General features: G+C 44.2%; 1 non-coding gene and 2 pseudogenes across 1 annotated transcript; all 3 read left to right on the top strand.

Moving 5' to 3' along the window:
- Positions 1 to 974: 974 nt before the first annotated feature.
- LOC149221912 (18S ribosomal RNA) lies at positions 975 to 2,912 on the top strand (annotated as a pseudogene).
- A 2,954-nt stretch (positions 2,913 to 5,866) lies between these two features.
- On the top strand, positions 5,867 to 6,020 carry LOC149221911 (5.8S ribosomal RNA). Its single transcript, XR_016249750.1, has one exon. It is a non-coding gene; the product is annotated as a 5.8S ribosomal RNA (ribosomal RNA).
- Positions 6,021 to 6,268: 248 nt separating this feature from the next.
- LOC149221910 (25S ribosomal RNA) lies at positions 6,269 to 9,385 on the top strand (annotated as a pseudogene).
- The last annotated feature ends 5,837 nt before the right edge of the window (positions 9,386 to 15,222 follow it).

Below are 15,222 nucleotides of genomic sequence, written 5' to 3'. Positions count from 1 at the left end.
TGCTGTCTGGGTGGATTCCTAGGTGGCCTCGGTGCAGGGCGGGGAGGGTTGAGGGTCAATATTTCTAAGAGAGGTTGTGGGCTTGGTTGGTCATGTTTTATTTCCTTCCGTTTCCTTTACATTGAGGCTGTCGCAGGTGATCATGTGATCGAGGTCCATCGTTGCTGCTATCTTGGTGGACTCCTAGGTGGCCTCTGTGCAGGGAGGGGAGGGTTGGGGGGAATTTCTAAGGGAGGTTGCGGGCTTAGTTTTTCTTGTGTTATTTCCTTGCCTTGCCTTTGTGTTGAGGCTGTCGCAGGTGATCATCTGATCGAGGTCCACTGTTGCTGCTTTCCAAGTGGACTCCTAGGTGGCATCGGTGCAGGGCGAGGAGGTTCGCATGGCCTCTCTATGATAGGATTTGTGGTCGGTCATCCTCTTTTTATTTCCTTCCTTTTCCTTCATATTGAGGTTGCCATAGGCAATCAGGAGATCGAGGTCCATCGTTGCTGCTATCCAGGTGGATTCCTAGGTGGCCTTGGTGCGGGGGCGGGAGTGTTTAGGCTCATTTATATAATAGAGGTTGCGTGCTTGGTCTTTCTCCATTTATTTCCTTTGCATCGAGGTTGTCGCAGGCGATCGAGAGATCGAGGTCCACCGTTTCTACTATCCAGGTGGACTCCTAGGTGGCCTCAGTGAGGGGCGTGGAGGCTTTTGGAAGCATTTCTAAGGGAGTGGGTGAGTGATCACTCATTTTCTTGTTGGTTGGGGCATGGTTGCAAACTCTGGAGTGGCCTTGGTGCATTGTGGCTCGGCATGTCTACCCATTTGTTTGCCATGTCCTTGGCATCTTGCATGTGCTTCCATCTTGGGATGCAAGAGGTGCAAGGCATAAAAGTTTTACAAGATATTTTGACATCTCTTTGAATTAATGGGTGTTCAGGTTGGCTCTTGGTAAGAGAGCACCTGGAATGCCCTTTGAAGTGGGAGGGTGCTACCTAGTTGATCCTACCAGTATTCATATGCTTGTCTCAAAGATTAAGCCATGCATGTATAAGTATGAACTAATTCAGACTATGAAACTGTGGATGGCTCATTAAATCAGTTATAGTTTTTTTGATGGTACCATACTACTTGGATAACTGTAGTAATTCTAGAGCTAATGCATGCACCAAGTCCCGACTCTTTGGAAGGGATGCATTTTTTAGATAAAAGGTCGGCGTGGGCTTGCCTGCTTCTCCAGTGAATCTTGATAACTCGAAGGATTGCACAACCCTTGTGCTGTTGATGCTTCATTCAAATTTCTGCCCTATCAACTTTCAATGGTCAGATAGAGGCCTACCATGGTGGTGACGGGTGATGGAAAATTAGGGTTCGATTCTGGAGAGGGAGACTGAGAAATGGCTACCACATCCAGGGAAGGCAGCAAGCGTGCAAATTACCCAATCCTAAAATGGGGAGGTAGTGACAATAAATAACAACACTGGGCTCATCGATTCTGGTAATTGGAATGAGTACAATCTAAATCCCTTAAGAAGAACACATATTTCATTAAAATTGGAATTTTTTTATTACAAGTACATCACTAAAATTGAGTTTTTTAGTTATTTTGAAATTCTAGATCCACTATTTAATTCCAAATTTAATGAAATATGTGTTGAAGGATCCATTGGAGGGCAAGTCTGGTGCCAACAGTTGTGGTAATTTCAGCTCCAATAGCGTATATTTAATTTGTTGCAATTAAAAATCTCGTAGTTGGATCTTGGGTCATAAAGGTCGATCCGCCTACTCGGTGTGCACTTGCCCTTCCGTCCCTTTTGTCGGTGGCATGCTCCTGGCCTTAATTGGTTGTGTCGCAGCTCCGCTGCTGTTACTTTGAAAAAATTACAGTGCTCAAAGCAAGCTTATGCTCTGAATAGATTAGCATGGAATAAGATGATAGGAGTCTGGTCCTATTGTGTTGGCCTTCGAGACTGGACTAATGATTAATAGGGACTGTCAGGGGCATTCGTATTTCATTGTCAGAGGTGAAATTCTTGGATTTATGAAAGACGGACCACTGCGAAAGCATTTGCTAAGGATGTTTTCATTAATAAAGAACGAAAGTTGGGGGCTTGAAGATGATCAGATACCATCCTAGTCTCAACCATAAACGATGTTGACCAGGGATCGGTGGATGTTTCTCTAAGGACTCCACCAGCACCTTCTGAGAAATTAGAGTGTTTGGGTTCTAGGGGGAGTATGGTCGCAAGGTTGAAACTTAAAGGAATTGACGAAAGGGCACCACCAGGAGTGGAGCCTGCAGCTTAATTTGACTCTACACGGGGAAACTTACCAGGTCCAGATATAGTAAGGATTGACAGATTGAGAGCTCTTTCTTGATTCTATGGGTGGTGGTGCATGGCTGTTCTTAGTTGGTGGAGCGATTTGTCTGGTTAATTTCAATAACGAATGAGACCTCAGCCTACTAACCAACTACGCGGAGGTTCCCCTTCGCAACCAACTTCTTAGAGGGCTTATGGCCATTTAGGCCATGGAAGTTTGAGGAAATAACAAGTCTGTGATGCCCTTAGATGTTCTGGGCTGCACATGTGATACACTAATGCAACCAATGAGTTTTTCTTCCTAGTTCGAGAGGATCGGGAAATCTTCTCAAATTGCATCGTGATGGGGACAGACCATTGCAATTATTGGTCTTCAACGAGGAATTCATAGTAAGCGCGTGTCATCAACTCATGTTGACTACGTCCCTACCCTTTGTACACACTGCCCATCACTCCTACCGATTCAATGATCTGGTGAAGTGTTCAGATTGAGTCAACGATGGTGGTTCACCACCGTCGACGTTGTGAGAAGTTCATTGAACCTTATCATTTAGAGGAACGAGAAGTAGTAACAAGGTTACTGTAGGTGAACCTGTGGTAGGATCATTGATAGCAAGGGTTTTCTTTTTTGGTTCAGGTTGGTTGGGTTTCGATTGCAATGTGGGACTCTGTGGTGTGTCTCTATGGGAGTAGGTTTGGTGTTTGGCGGGAACATTGTTGGTTTCTTGTCTTGGCGTAACGCTTGCTTTTTCATGTGTGTGCTTGCAAGCCATGCCTGTGCTTGGCCCACCCATCCTTTTTTTTTTCTTTCCCTCAATGTGTTTCTGTAGGGGGTTCAGAAACTTGTTTCTTGGGGGACCTTCTGACGATCTGTTCAGTCGGGCATGGTTGCTACAGTTGATGTGCTTGGGAAATACGATGGATAAATTTAGACTCATTCATAGCGGCAGTGCTCGGTATTTTGTTCGTTGGAAGGCATGGGCCAAGGGTGCATGCTTCCATAGTTGGTTCTCTCGAAAAGGTAGTGGTGGTTGATGTTTTCCTTGGGTGAGATTTTTTGTTGGTGGTTGGGTCGAGGGAGTGGTTGTGCGCGCCTGGTAACTCAAAACTTCCGTGAGGGGAAATTTTTGGGGTGGGGTCAGTATGGGATGGATGAAGAGTGATTCAACCCATTGGGTTGGCCACCCTAGTCCTCCCGACCGTTCCTCCACATGCCCTCGCAGAAGGGTTAGGTGTCCAGGGAATGAAAAACCCCTCCCTTGGTCTGAGCTCCATCGAGATTACAATTTTCCCCACCAATGGGCATGAGGGTGGCAATATTATCTCGTGCCTTTGTCATCGACGGAATTCCTTGCCCTCTTGTGAGCCACTCCCCTTCTAAGGGAAAAAGAAGTAGCGGGTTGTGTCTTTGTTCCTCCCTTTAGATTGTGGGTTTTTTGTGGGACTTGGTCATTTCTTTGTTTCTTGGTGTGCACTTTGTGAACGTCCCTCTCTTTAGTGGCCTTGCACCATCGATGTATTTTTGGCCCGTGGCTTTCTCTAGCATTGAGTGTCAACCCATGACAACTCCTCTTTGGAGTTTGATTCTTGACCCACATTGACTTTCTCACTGGAAAGGTTGTTGGGTGTTATGTACATGGAGGGGTGCAATAGCGGGGTGGGTTTATTATTAGTAGTTTATTTGTTGTTTTAAACCTAGTGTCGGGTTGGGGGGTTGTTTACCTCTCAGTAATGTGCTCTAGACACTGGTCTCATCGCGGCCCTTGTCTTTTCTAGTGGTCAAGTTTAGGTTGTGATTTGTTTGCTTGGTTGTTTGATTGTTGTTTGTTATGTTGTTAAGCTAGAAAGGGTGATGTGCCGTAATGTATGTGGGAGGGTTTGAAGAGGTGGGATGCTTTTTGATTGGGTGCATTGTTTGATTTCTTTTTGGTTAGCAGACATCTACTTGGCGTGTTGTTGAGCTTCTCTCTTTTCTTGGGATCTTTGTTTCTTTGGTGTTATTTTCTTCCCTTCTTCCTTTTTACCCTAGCTTTATGGAGAAGAAGTGGGATTGTTTTGGATTGGTGTTCGGGAAGGACAAAAAGCAATGCGAGTTCCCAGGGTGGCCACCCTAGTCCTTCTCGATTGTCGTCCCCTGCAGTTTTGCGAAGGCACGGGGTTTGGGAAGCTTGTTCTCTATTTGAGCCTCCCCTTGTGAGTCGGTAGCCACGTTTGATATCTCTTGCTTTCATGTTGTTTTCTTCCTTTCTTTCTTTTGGCTCCTAGATTTATGGAGAAAAGGTGGGATTATTGTGGATTGGTGTTCAGGAAGGACGAAAAGTAGTGCGAGTTCCAAGGGTGGCCACCCTAGTCCTTCTCGATCGTCATCCCCTGTAGTTCCCACATTCTTGCAAAGGCACAGGGTTGGGAAAGATTTTTCTCTATTTGAGCCTCCCCTTGTTAGGCAGTAGACACGTTTGATTTCTCTCTTTCTTTCATGTTGTTTTCTTCCCTTCTTCCTTTTAGCCCCTGGCTTTATGGAGAAAAGGTGGGATTGTTGTGGATTGGTGTTCGGGAAGGACAAAAAGTAGTGCGAGTTCCCAGGGTGGCCACCCTAGTCCTTCTCGATCACCGTCCCCTGCAGTTCCCCCCTTTTTGCTAAGGCGCGGGGTTGGGGAAGCTTGTTCTCTATTTGAAGCCTCCCCTTGTGAGCCAGTTGCCATGGTTGATATCTCTCTTTCTTTCATGTTGTTTTCTTCCCTTCTTCCTTTTGGCCCCTGGATTTACAGAGAAAAGGTGGGATTGTTGTGGATTGGTGTTCGTTAAGGATGAAAAGCAGTGTGAGATCCCGAGGTGGCCACCCTAGTCCTTCTCGATTGCCATCCCCTGCAATTCCCCCCTTTTTGCGAAGGCACGGGGTTAGGGAAGCTTGTTCTCTGTTTGAAGCCTCCCCTTGTGAGCCAGTAGCCACAGTTGATATCCCTTGCTTTCATGTTGTTTTCTTCCCTTCTTCCTTCTGGCCCCTAGCTTTACAGAGAAAAGGTGGGATTGTTGTAGATTGGTGTTTGGGAAGGACGAAATGCAGTGCGAGCTCTAGGGATGGCCACCCTAGTCCTTCTTGATCGTCGTCCCCTTCAATCCCCCCCTTTTTGTGAAGGCACAGGGCTTCGGAGGCTTGTGCTTTGTTTGAGCCTCCCCTTGTGACCAGTAGCCACGTTTGATCTCTATTTCTTTCACCTTGTTTTCTTCCCTTCTTCCTTTCAGTCCCTAGATATTAGGAGAAAAGTGGGAATTATTGTGGGCTGGTGTTCAGGAAGGACTAAAAGCAGTGCGAGCTCCCAAGGTGGCCACCGTAGTCCTTCTCGATTGTTGTTCCATGTATTTCCCCCCTTTTTGCGAGGGCATGGGGATTAGAGAGATTGTTCTCTACTTGAACCTCCTCCTATGAGGGGGGTAGGCACCTTTGTTTCTCTTTATTTCATGTGTTTTTCTTCCTTTCCTCCTTTTGGCCCTTAGCCTTACATTTGTTGTGGGGGGTGCCCCTATTCAGTGTTGTGGTAGATTTTTCGGTAATATGTGGAAAAGACTCTCGGCAATGGATATCTCGACTCTTGTCACGATGAAGAACATAGCGAAATGCGATACTTAGTGTGAATTGCAGAATCCTATGAATCATCAAGTTTTTGAACGCAATTTGCACCTGAGGCCTTGGTCGAGGGCACGTCTGTCTGGGCATCGCATCCCATTCAAACACGCTCCTTGCAATGTGTTAGGGAGTAGCAGAGCTGGTCATCCATGTCCAATGCGGTGTGATTGGCTGAAATACCTCAAGCGATGTTTTGTGGCGTGTGTCGGCGAGCGGTGATCTTGTCCCCTCAGATGGGCAGTTGGTGTTAGCTTATGTGGGATTTGTGTGGCATTGATTGAACTTGCTTTGCTCTCTCTTGTCCTCCCCATCAGGTAGGGCAGATTTAGCTCCCACTTTGCGACCTTAGCTTAGGTGAGAACACCCACTGAGTTTAAGCATAAAATTAAGCAGAGGAAAAGAAACTTACAAGGAATCCCCTAATAGCAGTGAGCGAACCGGGAAGAGCCCAGCATGAAAATCGGGGGCAACATCACCTGAATTGTAGTCTGTAGAATCATCCTCAGCGGCAGACCTAGGCCAAGTCCCTTGGAAGGGGGCACCTGAGAGGGTGGCAGCCCCATCGGGCTGGGACCTTGCCACATCACGAGGCGTTATCGACAAGTCGGGTTGTTTGGGAATGCAGCCCTAATTGGGTGGTAAACTATGTCCAAGGCTAAACACGGACGAGAGACTGATAGCAAATAAGTGTCGTGAGGGAAAGATGAAAAGGACTTTGAAAAGAGAGCTAAAGAGTGCTTGAAATTGCTAAGAGGGAAGCGGATGGAGGCTGTCGATGTGTTTGGTCATATGTGGAACAACTCAGGCTAGTCCGCCACTCGACTTGAGGTGCAAACCAACACAGGTTGATGCATCATCACAAGCGCGGGTGGATTATTTCCTGTCGGTTTTCCATTACGGTGGTCGAGGAATGAAGTGTGCACCCTTGTGGCGACTCGTGTGCACCTACGCACTCGTGGTGTTGGTTAGCGAGCTTTCCATTCAACCCGTCTTGAAACACGGACCAAGGAGTCTAACATGTGTGCGAGTCAGCAGGTTTGAAAACCTACGAGGCGCAAGGAAGCTGATGGGTGAGATCCCCTCTCTCGGGGGGGGTGCATCATCAACCGACCTTGAGCTTATGTGAAGGGTTCAAGTGCGAGCACACCTGTTGGGACTCGAAAGATGGTGAATTATGCCTGAGCAAGGTGAAGCCAAAGGAAACTTTGGTGGGGGCTCATAGTGATAATGACATGCAAATAATTAATCGGCCTTGGGTATAGGGTCGAAATACTAATTGAACCATCTAGTAGCTAGTTTCCTCCATAGTTTCCCTCAGGATAGCTGGAGCTCACGCATGAGTTTTATCGGGTAAAGCAAATGATTAGAGGCATCAGGGGCATAATGCCCTTGACCAATTCTCAAAATTTAAATAGGTAAGAGGGTGTGACTGCTCCATTGAGTGGCACCATGGAATCGAGAGCTCCAAGTGGGCCATTTTTGGTAAGCAGAACTAGCAATGTGAGATGAACCGAAAGTCGAGTTACGGTACCAAATTGCACACTAACCTAGATCCCTCAAAGGGTGTTGGTTGATTAAGACAGTAGGACGGTGGTCATGGAAGTCAAAATCCGCTAAGGAGTGTGTAACAACTCACCTGCCAAATCAACTAGCCCTGAAAATGGATGGTGCTGAAGCGCGCAACCTATACTCGATCGTTGGAGTAATTGCTTGGCTTTGATGAGTAGGAGGATGTGGGGGTTGTTGAGAAACCTCTGGCGTGAGCTTGGGTGGATCAGCCCTCAGTGCAGATCTTGGTGGTAGTAGCAAAGATTCAAATGAGAACTTTGAAGACTGGAGTGGAGAAAGGTTCCATGTGAACAACACTTGGACATGGGTTAGTAGATCCTAAGAGATGGGGAAGCCTTGTATCAAGGGTGCACTTTGCACAAGCATCGAAAGGGAATCGAGTTAATATTCCTGAACCGGGACATGGCGGCGAGCGGTAACATTAGGAAATCCAGAGATGTCGTCGGGGGCCCCAGGAAGACTTATCTTTTCTTTTTAACAGCTTGCCCAGTCTCGCGGTGAGGGCGGGCAGTCGCATGCCGAATGGGCTACAAGCGTAGAATTCCTCCTGTCGGAGGCCTTTCGCTAGGCGTCGAACAATTGACTCAGAAATGGTACGATAAGGGGAATCTGACTATTTAATTAAAACAAATCATTACGATGGTCCCTGTGGATGCTAACGCAATGTGATTTCTGCCTAGTGCTATGAATGTCAAGGTGAATAAATTCAACCAAGCGCAAGTAAATGGCGGGAGTAACTATGACTCTCTTAAGGTATCCAAATGCCTCGTCATCTAATTAGTGATGCACATGAATGGATTAACGAGATTTCCACTGTCCCTATATACTATCTAGCGAAACCACAACCAAGGGAACGGGCTTGGCAGAATCATCGGGGAAAGAAGACCCTGTTGAGCTTGACTCTAGTCCAACTTTTTGAAATGACTTGAGAGGTGTAGAATAAGTGGGATTTGTTTTCGGCGCAAGTGAAATACCACTACTTTTAACGTTATTTTACTTATTCCATGGGGCGGAGATGGGTCACTACCCCAGTTTTTTGCCTTAACACATGTTTTGGTAGGTTGATCCAGGTGGAAGACATTGTCAGGTGGGGAGTTTGGCTGGGGCGTCACATCTGTTAAAAGATAACACAAGTGTCCTAAGATGAGCTCAACAAGAAAAGAAATCTCGTGTGGAACAAAAGGGTAAAAGCTCATTTGATTTTGATTTTCAGTATGAATACAAACCGTGAAAGTGTGGCCTATTGATCCTTTAGATTTTCAAAATTTGAAGCTAGAGGTGTCAGAAAAGTTACCACATGGATAACTGGCTTGTGGCAGCCAAGTGTTCATAGTGACGTTGCTTTTTGATCCTTCGATGTCGGCTCTTCCTATCATTGTGAAGTAGAATTCACCAAGTGTTGGATTGTTCACCCACCAATAGGGAACATGAGTTGGGTTTAGACCATCGTGAGACAGGTTATTTTTGCGCTACTGATGAACCGATGAACCACACCGCAATAGTAATTCAACTTAGTATGAGAGGAATCGTTGATTCACACAATTGGTCATCGCACTTGGTTGAAAAGCTAGTGGCGGGAAGCTACCACATGTTGGATTATGACTGAATGACTCTAAGTCAGAATCCACGCTAGAAGCGGTGCATGTCACTCTTCGGCTGTATCTCGACCTGCAGTAGGGGCGATGCTTTGTCGCCCCCAGGGGCCCATGTCATTTGAAAACTGTGACTATGAAGCATCTCGGTTGGGGTAGATTTGAAGTTCAATTCCAAATGGTCATTGAGAATAATCCTTTGTAGACAACTTAAATACGCAACGGGTATTGTAAGTGGCAGAGTAGCCTCGCTTCCAGGATCCACTAAGATTTAGCCCTTGGTCGCCTTGATTCGGAGCTTTGCTCTTGTCGCAAACAAATCCAGACAACCCTCCTGCTCTCACACCTTTGCCTCTTCCTCCAAACAACAATTTTTTATTTCTTAGGGGAAGGAAATTTGCGGTTTCCACGCCACGATGGAAAAGGCACCGAAGCCTGAGAAAATTGGGGTTTCCATGTCTTGCCCCGACGCCCAAAATTTTGGGTTTCCATGTCGCACCCCAACGCCAAAAATTTTGGGTTTCCACATTGTGATGAAAAAGGCTCCCAAGCATGGGAAAAATTTGTGTTTCCATGCCACGCCCCGGCACCCAAAATTTGGGGTTTCTACCTAGTGCCTAAAATTTGGGGCTTCCATGTCACGCCAAAAATTTGGGGTTTCCACTTGGCACCTGAAATTTGGGGCTTCCATGTCGTGCCCAAAATTTGGGGTTTCCACCCGACGCCTAAAATTTCGGGCTTCCATGTTGCACAAAAAAATTTGGGTTTCCACCGGCACCTAAAATTTGGGGGTTCCACCTGGTGCAAAAATATTTGGGGTTTCCATGTCACACCCAAAATTTGGGGTTTCCACCTGGCGCCTAAAATTTGGGGCTTCTGCCTGGTGCAAAAAAAAATGGGGTTTCCATGCCGCGCCCAAAATTTGAGGTTTCCAATTTGCGCTCCAGTGCCCAAGCCTGGGGAAACTTGGGGTTTCCATGTCGCGCCATGACCGAAACCGGCAGCACCCAAGCCTGGGGAAACTCAGGGTTTCCATCTTGGCCCTGGCACCTAGGCTTGGGAAAATTGGGGTTTCCATGTTGTGCCATGACTGAAACCGCAGTGCCCAAGCCTGGGGAAACTCGAGGTTTCCATGTCATGCCTTGGCGCTCAACCCTGGGAAACTTGGGGTTTCCATGTCGTACGACGACCAAAACTAGCGGTGCCCAAGTCCAGGGAAACTTGGGGTTTCCATGTCCCGCCCTTGATGGAACACGTGGGTGGGTATGTACCTTTAGAGACAATGACTAAGGTGTTTATAAGCCATTGGCCTCACCAACATTGTGCTCTGATCTTATGAGAGATAAAGCTGTTAGTCAAGGCCTTGCTATGAACAATTTTTGCTAATATGATGCTATAACAGATGGGTTGCCAATCTCGTTTCTCTTCTGTGAATTATCCAAGATTGAAAAATAGCCAAACACCTTGTAATGATTTATGAATACCTACCTATTTAAGATGGGGTGTTGAAGAAAGTGTAACTGGGTTCGGTCTTCATAAATGTGCTTTTGATATTTGTATTTATTCCAAAAAAGAAATATGTATATATATATATATATATATATATATATATATTTATCATTGATTTTATTGCTCATTCAAAGAGGCCTAGCACATGTTAAAGTGTTATAAAGAGTCAAAAGAAAATGTTGAAGACCTTAAGGGCAGGTTACACCAGGTATATTTATGTATTAGAGTCAAAGGTATTTCTACCCTTGCACCTTCGTTCGGGTTGTATGGACATTCAAACCCCAAATTTCCTTCGGGAGGGCCAGGTCATCCTGTGTCATGCCATGTGTGGGTGCCTGGGCACATGTTGCTGTGCCAAAAATGCTAAGTTGTGACCGCCCGTGTGCCTTATACACATTCGTGCGGCCTGTTTGCCCTGTTATCACAAAATCAAGCACTGAAGGGCTGCTGATCAGGTAGACTCTGTGTAACTGTTTCAGACCAAGCTTTTGACTAAGGATTAGCCTCCCTAGCCTGAGAGGGCTCTCTCAAGAAAAAGTTATTGATTTTGAATGTTGATAAGAGGGCTAACTCTTGTACAGTAAATTTAATAAACTTGCTGGCTGGACAAACATTACAAAGGCATCCATTGGGTTTATGGAGTCAAACATGCTACAGCAAGCAATGATATTTCCTCTACATAGAAGTCAGGGCATGTGACATTTAAATGTTCAAAATATAACTCTTATAAAACCACAGTTCATAGAAGAGTACAGGAAGTCAGAGCAACATATGTGAATTCTGAGTGATTACTCCTCTAAGCAACTAAAAAAAGACATGAAGGACAAAGTAAAACAATACATCTTGAACATGGAAATGCTGTATGAATCCTGAGAAGAAAGGCATATATCTTATATTACTGCAAACTGTTCTTTATACAAGCCAAAATAGCACTCTGTTTTCATAAAATATCCAACCTTGATTACATAGATCTTCCAGCTATATATAGAAACATCATTCTAACTACTTGGAGCTTCCTCCTCCAGCATGAGGGGAGCTCGATGACTGTCACTAATGACACCTATTTGCTCTTAACAAACTCATAAATATAATAAGAAACTAACTGTAGTGTTTAAGAGTCCTAAACCAATTATAACTCTAACTCTGTCTTCTTCATCAATTGATTCCTCCTTGCAGCGTTGACACCTGGCTTTTTCTTCGTTGGGCTGAGATGACATGGAATGAGCAATTAATGTCCCATATTGGCGTTGAGCACCGAAAGCTTTGATCTGTTCTGTTTTGGCTGAGAGTAACCCTAAATTTTCGGTTCTAGTTCCCCATCACCGAATATGCAGCAGTTGGTACCTTAAACCTTTAATAACCCAAGAATATAGGGTATTACCATGTTACTGATATGCTTATTGACATGCTGGAAGCTTCTTTGATGGACAGGTGTGCCAACCGAAACTTTTCATATGCAGCTCCCTCCAAAACCCTAATCACCGAAAATAAAGTGGCTTTATGACCGAAGATTCCAAACTTGGGTTAAATTCTTTCATCTCTTGTTAAAGGTACACATGGCGTATGTTGACTGGCTGTAGAAGCTTCCTTTAATCCCCTTTATGTCACTGAGGTGTTGCCTTCACAAAATTTTGATTCTGCCATCAAACTGTTATATGCGTTTCAAAAACACACCTACAGCAGTTTCGCAGTTTCGTAGTGCGCTGCGAAACTGCGAAACTGTTTTAAACAATTTCACTTTCTCCTGAGATCTTTAATGCTCTGCCACGTGATTTCAAAATTCTTTCTGACCATGGATATGCATAACAGGGTCTACATGCCTTCAAAATACTGAAACTAAACAAAATTTGACCAAAACTTAGAATCACACCTTTAACTGTTTCAAATATAACTGTATGAAGCTGGCTGGTACCTCACTGGCTGATTAATGGATGCATTGCCTGTTTCCCTTTTATCAGTTGCAATAGCATTTCCAGAATGACCAGCTGAATCAAGTGCTCCACAAAGAAATAGCCCATTCCTCCATGTAACACTTTCTTCAATGACATTCTGCCATCCATATCATTCTCTCCAGGTCTAATTACATCCAACTCAAATCCTAACTTCTTCCCTGCCCTTTTAAAATTCACTTCACACAGCTGGTGCTTTGGCCAAAGGTATGAGACACTGGTCGAAGAGGAGAAGTTAGCAATAAGCCAGGATGTTTAACACAACCACCATTTACTTTAGCAAACCATCTCTCTCCTTCAGATAGTTGAAAAATCTCTTCAGTAACAAAACCTTCCAGTGTATCAACAGTTACAATCTGGCTGGAGCTGGAAATCCGACTGCAAGAAAGTGACTCATGTTTAAAAAAACCTTTACGATTTCACTAGAGCTGGAAGCCTGACTGAACGAAAGTGAACCATCTTCAACAATGATAAATGAGCCTATATCTAGCTCCATATTCAGGTTATTGTCATTTTTGAACCCACCCGAGCCAACAGAATCATGAGTTATCAAAATAAGAGGAAGACTGTCCACTGTTATGAAACTTGTTTTGATGATGCGTCATCCACTATTTTAAAAAACCAAAGAGAAAACGCATTCAAGCTGTCTGATGCATGCTTCAATTCTTTTATGATATGAAAAAATGCCACGTCCTTAATACGCTGTCCACCGTTTTCATATGTGTAGGCAAAAGTTCTTGCAAGCTGCCTGACATATTTTGGACTGTAGTAGATGTGTTCACTTTATGACAAAAGTTTAAAGTTTCATTTGAATACATGTTTCCTCCACCTGTATTAACTTTGCTGAAGATTGATAATTTTTCAGGATCCCTTGAAGATATTCCCTTTTTAACATTTCCACTTGCAGTTCAAAACTAGTGACTAAGATTGGATTATTTAGCTTCAGCTGCTACGAAACTGTTGTTCTGCCTGAAAAATAGCTCTTGGGACAGAGCTCATAACTTCTCACAGAAACCGTATTTGGAAAAAATGAAGGAGGCTTTTGTGAACCAATCCATGCTGAACAAAAACCTCTTTTAGTTTTTTGAAACCTTACTCCAGCTGCCCAGAATCGATCCTTGAAGAAGATGTGTAAAACAGGAAATTAAAAACTGCACCTACAGCAGTTTCGTAGCGTGACGTTTAGTCACCCGTTTCTCCCAGCTCATAATTAATTTCAAGAAACTGAAAGAGGTTTTTCTATTTCAGTATGTTAGGAATAAAAACCTCTTTTAGTGTTCGAAAATATTCTTTCAGCTGCTCTAAATACCTCCTGGAAGTTGACTACTTAAAACAGAGAAATATGCCTGTAAAAAACATCACCTACAGCAACAATGAAATGGACCTCCACCCCGGGAGGCTTAATTTGACCAATAGCCTTTGCTGCGCCAAGAACTGCTGCAGAACCTCCCATGTCAAACTTCATGAGTTCAATAAGACATCCTGGTCCTGTCTTGATGTTGTAACCTCCACTATCAAATGTCAATCCTTTTCCAACTATGGCAAGTTTAGTCTTAACATCTCCAGTTGGAGGCTTGTAGCAAAGGTGAATGAACTTTGGAGGGTTTGCAGATGCTGCAGCCACTCCTAAATATGATCCCATTTTCAACTCTTCACATTGCTCTACATCCAATATCTTTGCAGTGAGTACATCCAATGTAGCGGGATTATATGAAAGACCCTTGAAGATGAAAAACACAGCAGTATCATTTGAATATTGATGATAAGAACCAGCACTGTGACATGTCGAGCCAGATATTCCCACAGAACCCATAGGAGACAAAGGTGATATGGGTGAGCTATGGTTTCGGACAAATCCCCAGTTTCGTAGCGCGCTACGAAACCACCTAAACATATAGCGCTGCGAAACTGCTAAAAAGGATTCATGTGCTTATTTGCAGACATTTGGCATTGAAATTTTGTCAGTGATAACAGTGGCTCCACTTGGGATAGTGTGCCCTTGTGGTACACTAAGAACCTGCAGTTCCAGTGCCTTATAAAATTTATTTGACAAACATCTTCTTTAAGCTCCTTGGGCCTTCACCTCGGGCTTTAGCTGGATGATCATTGTAGGCGAAAGAAAACTATATCTACTGAAAAAAATGCTCAGTTGACCTTGAGCTTATTTGCATTTACCTACCTACCTACCCTAACAATTTCAACTTCTTTCTACTCAATCAATATGAAATTTCCAATGTAGCCAATCCTCTGTTTTATCTGATATTTGAGATTTTTGACTACATCGGAGTTCAGAGCCACAATGATATTGTGATGACCACTGCCACTGAAATTGCCTCTGATCTTCATAGAAAAACTGAAAAACTTGAGAGTAAAACTCTTCCATGTAGTCAGCTACAGGATCCCAGAATACATGATCAGCTTGATGATGATTCTTGTAACTTTCAGGTTGTGCCAACTGATCTTCAACGACAATGTTCAGTTCCTCAATCGTGAAAGAGAAAGGAACCAACATTCTCTCCTTGCGTTCTACCATAGAAAACTTCTGAAAATAATGATCATGATTATGAAAACTATATGCCTGAATTTGACCTTCTAAACCTTCAATTTCTTTTTCAAGGTCCTCAGCAAATTCATCCAAAAATCTCATCCTATCCTCTGCCTTGCAGTCAAAGGAT

The sequence above is a fragment of the Pinus tabuliformis genome, chromosome Q (genome assembly GCF_031772625.1).
Source record: "Pinus tabuliformis cultivar Carrire ecotype Pingquan chromosome Q, CPIR1, whole genome shotgun sequence".
Taxonomy (NCBI): Eukaryota; Viridiplantae; Streptophyta; class Pinopsida; order Pinales; family Pinaceae; genus Pinus; species Pinus tabuliformis.
The sequence above is the reverse complement of the archived record's forward strand: the minus strand, read 5'-3'. Positions and strand labels throughout refer to the sequence as shown.